The following is a 10,597-nucleotide window of genomic DNA, read 5'->3' as shown; positions in this document are numbered from 1 at the left end:
CATCATGTACTAAATTAGGAGTGTGAATAGCTATGTTGTCTACATGACAACTTAGTTAATTATGCAAACTCCAGTGTTGTAGACACCATGTGTTGAATTAGAGTTGCTTATTCTAGTATTGTCAACATGACAACTCATAAGAGTATGCAAAATCCTAAATGTCTCACCTAAGAAATAATAAAATAATGTATAATAATAAAATAATGCATTAACCTAAGTAAACTTAAGTAAAGTGTAAATAGTGAATACTTATTTACACCAGCAGTTTAGACTAGGAGAGCTTAAGGGGAAAAGGTGACGAAAAAATTCAATCGACTCAAAGATGGACAGAATGATATCAACTACTTCTTTATTCTGAGATCTAAGTTTTTATTTGAGATTATAGGCTTGACTCTCATTTAGTACAAATGGGTGTGACTTGAATGGACAGATCAAAGTCCATCCATAATTTTTAGAAATATTTATTTACTTTTGAAGATCAAAATGTTAGATGTCAAGAGGGATGAGACCTATACAGAAGGTTTATACCTAAGATGGAATGTAATGCCCTGCTCGGGAACCCAAGAGAAAGAAACCTGACATGTTATAATGTTTACTGAACTATTTTTAAAAAAGTTTAAACAACATGAGATAACAATGCAAAAGCAATATACACATCCACATCAAGTACACATAAGCAATTACAAATATAGTTTCCATTCCTCGAGGTTTACTTCACGTTGAGTCATGTTGAGAAGTTTATGCTAATTAATTAAGTCTCAAATACAATGTCTCAATCACAAGGAAATGATAGATACATCATCTCATAAGAAAAATCATAAATACATTTGACACAATACCTTTAATGAATAACATCCACTATACATGTTACAACGTATGCAAGAATATATACAAGTACATCTAAATATAAGATACATGTTAACATATATACGTTAACTAAATAGAAGTCTCCAAGATATGAATAAGAATGATAAAGGATACAGCTGCACCAACGAGCATCCAACATCCACAAATCTGAGGGGGACCCAAATGGTAAGAAGACGCTACCTCCCTAACCACGTGGTCACCTAGTCCGACTTCCACTCCCACCATGAAGGGAAGATAATGAACGATCCACATATGACTAATAAATCATAAAACATCCCTAGGCAAGGAATCCTGAAGCCAATTCTATCTTAGAGGTATAGAAACTACTAATAAAGAAAAGATAACAAAACTTTAAAGGACACTTAATCCAATACCAACACCACATACCGAGTCAACATACAAATACCATGAGTGAATCAAGTATCAAAAATCAAGAGATAACATCAACGAAAGATATAAACTTCAAGTCAAAAGAGAAATAATCAACATATAACAACTGTCATCAATAAAAGTAAATCACTAATAATAGGAAACATCCAACAATAAGTACACCACCAATAAATAGCCGAGACTCATCAATAAAAGTTAACTATCAACAATAAATTATATACAATCAATAAGTAATAACTCACAATAAACACACCATCAAAAGTAATATCCATCATGTACACTACTAGAGGTAAATATTAAAAAAAATGATAGATACATCATCTCATAAGCAAAATCATAAATACATCTAACACAATACATCTAATGAATAACAACCACTATACATATTACAAGGTATTTAATAATATATACAAGTACATCCAAATACAAGATACATGTTAACATATATACGTCAACTGAATAGAGGTCTCCAAGATATGAATAAGAATGATCTAAAGGATACAACTACACCAATGAGCATCCAATATTTATAAATATGAGGGGGACCCAAATGATAAGAAGACACTACCTCCCTGACCACATGGTCACCTAGTCTGGCTTCCACTCCCACCGTGCAAGGAAGATAATGAACAATCCACACATGATTAAAAAATCATAAAACATCCCTAGGCAAGGAATCTTGAAGCTAATTCCTTCTTAAGGGTATAGCAACTACTAATAAAGAAAAGATAACAAAATTGAAAGGATACTTAATCCAATACCAACACCATATACCAAGTCAACATACAAATACCATGAATGAATCAAGTGTCAAAAATCAAGAGATAACATCAATGAAAGATATAGACTTCAAGTCAAATGTTAAAAGAATAATAATCAACATATAACAACCGTCATCAATAAAAGTAAATCACCAACAATAAGAAACATCCAACAATAAGTACAACACTAATAAATAGTTGACACTCATCAATAAAAGTCAACTGTCAACAATAAATGACATATAATCAATAAGTAACAACTTACAATAAACACACCATCAAAAGTAATATCCATCATGTACACTACTTGAGGCAAATATTAAAAAAGCACAACAACTACATCATCTCATAAGAAAAATCATAAATACATCTGACACAATACATCTAATGAATAACATCCATTGTACATGTTACAAGGTATGCAAGAATATATACAAGTACATTCAAATACAAGATACATGTTAACATATATACATCAACTGAATAGAAGTCTCCAAGATATGAATAAGAATGATAAAGGATAAAGCTGCACCAACAAGCATCCAACATCCACAGTCTTAGAGGGATCCAAATTGTAAAAAGACACTACCTCCTTGATCGTGTGGTCGCCTAGTTATGCTTCCACTCCCACCATGCAAGGAAGATAATGAACAAGCCACATATGGTTAATAAATCATAAAACATCCCTAGGTAAGGAATCCTAAAGCTCATTCTATCTTAAGGGTATATAAACTACTAATAAAGAAAAGATAACAAAACTGGAAGGACACTTAATCCAATACCAACACCACATACCAAGTCAACATGCAAATACCATGAATGAATCAAGTATAAATAATCAAAAGATATAGATTCCAAGTCAAAAGTCACATGTCAAAAAACAATAATCAACACATAATAATCATCATCAATAAAAGTAAATCACCAACAATAAGTACACCACCAATAAATAGCTGACACTCATCCATAGAAGTCAACTATCAACAATAAATGACATACAATCAATAAGTAACAACTCACAATAAACACATCATCAAAAGTAATATCCATCATGTACACTACTAGATGCAAACATAAAAAAATCATGAAGGAGACTCAATCTACATACTAGGGAGTGTCATCACATGGTCAAACTACTTGAGTTGCCCTAGATTGGTCACTTTGGACCCTAGACCGCAACATGACACATGCGAAACTAGAACAACCTCCCATGAAGACAAGGGAAACTAGTTATACCTCTTACCAAGTATCATCCCATTCCCATCCTTAGCCTATAAAAGCATTCAAGGCATGGGTGAGACAAAATATCTAACTTATCTTTTTAACGTGTGTCTAAATATTTAAAATTATTATGTTATCACTTGTTACACAACTTACAATGAGGTGTCCTAGTAGCCACTTTGGGCCCCAACCCCTATTACAAGCCACTCCCATAGACATGCACCTAGACTACCTTCCCAAAACTCACAAACCATAATCATGTCTCATACCAGGGTAAGTACACCAAGATGGTGTACAAAAAGGGGGGTATAAGTGGACACCTTTTTCCTAAAATTAGGTAAATTTGACCTTAGACGTGACATTTGAGGTTCATCCACTCAAAATGACAATATGTGTAAAATATATAAATTGTAGCGCTTTCAATATACTTTCTAAACTACTAGAGTTTTTTAAAAATGGATAAGATTAGGTGGGTCAAACCTTGTGTACACAAAAAATTGTTCTCAATTTTTTTAGTAAACATAACATATTTGTTTTTGTGTTCAACACAAAAGACATAGCTATAGGTAGGATGATATTTAAGAGTCATATCTAGAATTTTCTCTTCTTCTTTTTTCTAATTTTATGATGAGTATGTATGTTGTTATGAATTATTTAAATGATTGCATCCTAAAATTTGGGTACATGTTTGTGTGCTGAGCATAACTTGCATCAAAATAATTGAAAATCAAAACTTTTTTTTAAAGTGTATAGAATCAATTGTAGAACAATAATATATTTTGAATTTGCTTAAGTATATCAAAAGTTACTAAAAAAATGGTAGACATATGTCTATGAGGAAAGTCAAGGCATTGGTAAAAGTAATTAAAGTTTACATTGTTAATATTGTCCAAAAACGAAAAAACATTATATGGTTAGAAAGCTAAAAAGACATGTAATATTATGGTAATAATTTTAGAGATACCTATTTTACCATTAGCAAACTTAATGAAGGAAAATATAAGAATTCATCTTAGAAGATAAAAAAGTGTCTAAAGGAAAAAAAAAATGGAGCAAAAATAGTCTCCCAAGCCTTTGGGTCATTTCCCTATGCTATCACCAAGTCATAACCTAATCGAGTTTCTAGGATTCAAATAACACGATTAGGTTATGAAAATGAGAAAGCACATTTAAAACCTGATTGGGTTTTAAAGAAGTAAAATTTACTTTTTCAAAACCTGATCAGGTTTTGAAGAACTAAAAGTAGGCTTTACTCCAAAGGCCATAACTTTCACATACGGAGTTTGATTGACTCCATTCAAAATACATTGCCAAATCTGATTGGAAGTCAAGAGACTTCACCTCTTGAATCCCCAAAATCTCCAAAAGCACTCGAGTCACAGTTTGAAGGACCCAAGTTGCAATCAGAGGCTACCAAGTTGTAGCCATAACATACTTCAAGTCTGAAGGACTCCAATCACAAATAGTGGAAACCGAGCTTACATAGAAGATCATGGTGAGGCTAGTGGAACAAGTTCTAAATCCAAAGTACCTATATTAGAAAGATATGTCAGAAGGCAATATGCACCTGATCAGATCATTGGAGACAAATCAGATGGTATAATGGCAAGAAACAAATTGAAAGGTACATGTTTGCTTACTGAATTTAAACCTAGATCAGTGAAAGATTAATGAATAAAAGTTGGATTGAATCTATGAATGAAGAGATATACCAGATGATGCAGGAGCATCCTAGGTGTAAGAGCAATCTTGCATCACCCAATTTTTTTTCTTTTCAATCTTTTCTATTACTATTTATGGGAGCTTACTATTTTAAGTAAGTTTGTCATATGAACTTGGAATGTTCTCATTTTCTATAGGAAGGTTCATTTTAGAGTTGTAAGCCTACCATAAAAATTTCATTGCTCCAACTTAAGTATCAAAGAAATTATTATAAAATTTCGATGGAAACATTTGCAGAAATTTTTTTAGGCTCACTATTGGAGGCCTTAGAGTGCCCAAATGAGGTTTGAAAACTCGATGGAAGGGTTCTTCTGCCATTCTAAGCCTATAGATCAAGAGCTGGCATTTCCAAAATGTGGTTATAATAGCAAATCCAAGCAACAGTTTGAATGTTACAGCCTTCTGAAGTTGGGCTACCCAAAATTTCTAAAATAATTGTGAAAGAATTATTTGGTTGACCTTATATGTATTGTTAGGGTCTGTTGGCCCTAGGTATTCAATTTTAATATTTAGAACCTTCCTGTGTGACATAAAATTGCCTATTTAGGAAAGGCCCAAACATTGTCTAGAATGACTCTAGGTGGTAGTTCGTAGCATAGTCTTGGAGATTACTGTAATGAAGGCGCCCATGTGGGTTAGCATATTGCACTTGTAAATTTTGTAATTCTACATTTTCAGTGCAAATAAGAAGTCCATATTTTGTTCTCATGTTTGTTATTGTTTCTTAGTTTCTATTACATGTTTATGGTATTAAGGGGAGCGCCCCTCATCAAGTGGTATCAGAGCTAGAGTTCTTGAGTGTGTGGACAAATCACCGACTATAAAGTAGTTCACACGAGGACCATCATGTAGATAGATCATCAATTGTGAGGCAGTTTACATTAGGATTTCAACAGAAGTGTGAAAATGCCTCCACAAAGAGTGCGTGGTGGAAGAGTTAATAATGTTACACTTGAGGATATTAGAACCCTTTAGAGGTAAGTGCAAGCAATGCAAGAACAGATTCATAGAGGAATGAATCTTGCCATAGGAGATGATGAAAGTGAGGATGAAAGAGAAGAAGGAAACACAAACCCAAACGTAGTAGAGGAAGTTCTTAACCTAGAGGAGGTGAAGCTTTTTAGGGCCATTTCTAGTATTAGAAAAAGACCTAAGTTTGATGTACCCACATTTTTGGGAAATTTCAACCCAAAGGAATTGATCCTAGATCAATGAATTGGAAGAGTACTTTGAATATGAAGATATTGAAGATCTGGGTAGGATCAAGTTTGCGAAGGCCAAATTGAAGGGTCATGCAAAGATTTGATGGCAAGAGATTCAGTTGGATCAAAATAAAAGAGGAAAGGACAAAATCACTAGATGGGATCAAATGGTAGCTAAAATAAAGTGACAGTTCATTCCCATAGATTATGAGATTGATCTATTGAAGAAAATGCAAGGGTTGAAGCAAGCGGAAAAATCTATTCAAGAGTATATTGAAGAGTTCTACCAAGTTCTTATTAGACCCAGCCATGTAGAAGATGATAAGGAGAAAGTTGCCTACTATCTTAATGGGTTATGGCCAAGCATTCAAGATGAGAAGAGTAGTGTTTGAGTGGCCAGTACTGAGGAGGTATACCATTTTTTCCCAAGGGTTGAGGAGAAACTAAGAAAGATGTTTGATAACAAGAATAGTGGAAGAGGTCACGATGGAAGATCTGGTAGATGATCTGATGGAGGTCGTAATGATGATTAGAAGAACAAGGATGAGGCTAGAAGTAGCAGTCAGAACTAGAGGGAAAAGAATTCCAATCATTTCCATGATTAGAAGAATAAAGATCAGAGAGGAAGAGGTAGAGGACAACAATCTGGTAGAGGAGGCTTCTATGGGAAATGTTTTCACTATGGAGAAGAAGGGCATAGAGCATTTAAATGTACCCATCACCAAGGAAGGACATATTGAAGAATAGAAGGCCAAGCCAGAGTTACACATGTTGATGAAGATGCCAGATCATTGCATTCTGAAGATGCTGAAAGAGGAGATGTCCTACTTAATTAAAGAGTCCTATTGAGTGGTGAGAATGAACTTGATCAAAGAAGGAGATTATTTTGCACAAGGTGAAAATGTGAAGATAAGTGTTGTGATGTGTTCATTGATGGTGGAAGTACTAATAATATGGTGTTAGAAAAAATGGTTACAAAGTTGAAGCTGAAGAGACATAAACATCCTCGTCCATACTGTATTGCTTGGGTGCAAGATGACCACAAGGTCATGGTCAATGAGCAGTGCTCAGTGAAGTTCAAGATTGTAAGCTACCAAGATGAGGTACTATGTGATATCATACCTATGGACATATGTCATATGTTGTTGGGTAGGTCATACCATTTTGATAGGCATGTTGTACATGATAGGCGAGCAAATACCTATACTCTGACCAAGGATGGAGTGAAGCATAAGTTGAAGCCATTGAAGGATAAAGAAGAATATGTATGTAGTGCTGCTAGAATATTTTTTGTTGATGGAAAAGAGTTTCTCAAAGGTATAAAGTGTGAGCATATGTGTTTTGCTATAATTCCAAAAGACAGTAAAGAAGAAGTAGAGGAGGTACTTACAGAAGTTGCATATATGTTTAGAGAGTTTTCTGATATTATATCAGATAATGTACTTGATGGATTGTCCCCAATGAGGAAGATCAGTCACTAGATGGATTTTGTTCCAAGAGCTAGTTTTCCAAACAAGGCAGTGCATAAAATGACACCAACAAAAAGTGAAGAGTTTAACAAACAAGTTCATGGGTTGTTGCAGAAGGGGTTGATTTGAGAGAGTTTGAATCCATGTGTAGTACCAATTGTATTAACTCCAAAGAAGAATAGAGAAAAGAGGATGTGCATAAATTCTCGCTCTATCAACAATATCACAATCAAGTACATATTTTCATTGTCAAGGATGGATGATATTATGGACTGTTTGAGTGGGGTTGAGCATTTCACGAAGATAGATCTGAAGAGTGGATACCACCAGATTCATATTAGAGAAGGTGATGAGTGGAAGACTACTTTCAAGACCAAAGAAGAAATGTACAAGTGGTTAGTCATGCCTTTTGGGCTAACCAATGTGCTGAGCACTTTCATGTAGCTCATGAATGAGGTACTAAAGGAGTATTTGGGTAAGTTTGTCATTTTTTACCTAGATGATATATTGATCTTTAATAAGACATTGGAGGAGCATTTGATTCATATTTGCAAGGTGTTTGATAAGTTGAGGGAAGAAAGGTTGTTGATAAACTTGAATAAGTGTAGTTTTGTAAAGAAGGAGTTGATGTACCTAAGATTTGTAGTCTCAGTAGAAGGTCTAAAAATGGACCCAGAGAAAGCAAAGGCTATCCTTGAATGGCCTACTCCAAGGAGTGTGACAAAGGTAAGATATTTTTATGAACTGGCTAGGTTTTATAGAAAGTTCATAAGAGGTTTTAGTAGTATTTGTGGACCCTTGACTAAAACAATGAGAGAGGATAGGAAAGAATTTAAGTGGACTGTAGGAGCAGATAAGAGTTTTAATCTATTGAAATAGAAAGTTACCAAGCATCCTATTTTAGCACTTCCTGATTTTAACAAGGTGTTTCAAGTAGAATTTGATGCTAGTGGTATTGCAATAGGGGGTGTTATGAGCCAAGAAGGTAGACCTGTTGCTTATTTTAGTGAGAAATTGAATGATGCAAAAATAAAATATTTTTTTGATGGTTAGGAATTTTATGCTATAGTTCAAGCATTGAAGAAGTGGAGACACTATCTTCTTCCTAAGGAGTTTGTTTTGTATACTGATCATCAAGCTTTGTAATAGTTGAATAGTCAAGGAAAATTGAACCAAAGGCATTTGAAGTGGGTTGGGTTTTTACAGAGTTATACATTTGTTTTGAAACACATGAGTGGGAAGTCTAACAAAGTTGTAGATGCTCTTAGCAGAAGACAACTTTTGCTGACAATAATGTAGATAGAGGTGGTTGGGTTCAAAGAACTCTGTATTTTGTATCTAGATGATCCTAATTTTGTTTAAGCGTGGAAGGCTTGTATAGAACCTATTACACTTGATAGGACAAAGTGGTTAGATTTCATGATCCAGGATAGTATGTTGTTAAAGGAAGCCAATTGTGCATTCCTATAAGTTCAATGAGAGAGAATCTCATCAAGGGGAAGCATAGTGGAGGATTGGCTGGACATTTTGGTAGAGATAAAACCATAGCTTTGGTTGTTGAGAATTATTATTGGCCATAATTGTAGCAAAATGTGAGGAAGTTTGTACAGAGTTGTGGCATATGTCATATGGGGAAAGGAGTGAAGCAGAATATGGGGTTGTATCAGCCATTCCCTTTATGAGAGAAACTGTGGGAGGATGTCAGCATGGATTTTGTTGTTGGATTACCGAGGATGCAATGTGGGCATGATTTTATTTTTGTGGTGGTTGACAAGTTTTCAAAGATGGCATATTTTATTCCTTACAAGAAGACTAGTGATGTTTTTCATGTGGCATAATTATTTTTCAAGGAAGTGATGAGACTACATGGTCTGCCCAAGAGTATAGTTTCAGATTGAGATACCAAATTTGTTGGGTATTTTTGGCGTACATTATGGAAAAAGTTGAAGAAAGATTTGAAGTTCAGTTCATCACATCATCCATAGACTGATGGATAGATAGAAGTTATGAATCGTAGTTTGGAAAACTTGTTGAGATGCTTGGTTGGAGATAAACCAAAAGGATGAGATATGATTTTACCATAGGCAGAATTTGCATATAAAGATTCTATCAACATGAGTACTAGTAAATCACCATTCCAGATTGTATATGGGAGTAGTCTTAGAAATGCTTTCGAATCGAGGCAGTAGGATAAAGGAGAGATAAGTAGTGCTGAAGCAGAAGAATTTGCTAAACATTTGAAGAACATCCATGAGGAGGTGAGGAAGCACATTATAAAGATGAATACACAATATAAGACTGAGGCATATGTGAAAAGGAGGTATAAGAGATTTTATATTAGAGATGAAGTCATGGTTCATTTGAGAAAGGAGCATTTTCTAGTGGGTACATATAATAAGCTAAAGATGAAGAAGTTTGGATTGTGCAAGATAGTGAAAAGGCATGATTTTGGAATTGCTTATGAAGTGGAGTTACTTATTGAATTGAATATTTCACCAATATTTAATACTTAACATTTGATAGAGTATTATAAAGGAGGTGATGGAGATGAAATTGTAGAAGTGCATTGGAGTATTCTAGTAGCTAGTTTGGCTACAAAGGAGATTGAGGAGATACTGGACATTTGTTAGTAAAGGTACAAGGAACAAAAATTATGAAGAATACCTGGTCAAATGGAAAGGGAGGCCAGTAGAGGATTCATCATGGCTTGCAAAGGAGGCAGTTAACTATCTTGGTTTTTCTCTAAACACCTGAGATGTGACAGAGTCACTTCTCAAATTACCCCAGGTGTCTGATGTAGGAGCATCCTAGGTGTAAGAGCAATCTTGCATCACCCAAAAAAAAAATTTCTCTTCAATCTTTTTCTATTTTAATAAGGACTAGTAGACAGGGGGGTTGCTATTTATGGGAGCTTACTATTTTTAGTAAATTTGTCATACAAGATCAGAATGTTCTCATCTACAAG

This window comes from Cupressus sempervirens, chromosome 4, assembly GCF_028749045.1.
Source record: "Cupressus sempervirens isolate cs-2001-9-10 chromosome 4, ASM2874904v1, whole genome shotgun sequence".
Taxonomy (NCBI): Eukaryota; Viridiplantae; Streptophyta; class Pinopsida; order Cupressales; family Cupressaceae; genus Cupressus; species Cupressus sempervirens.
This window is presented reverse-complemented; position numbering follows the sequence as displayed.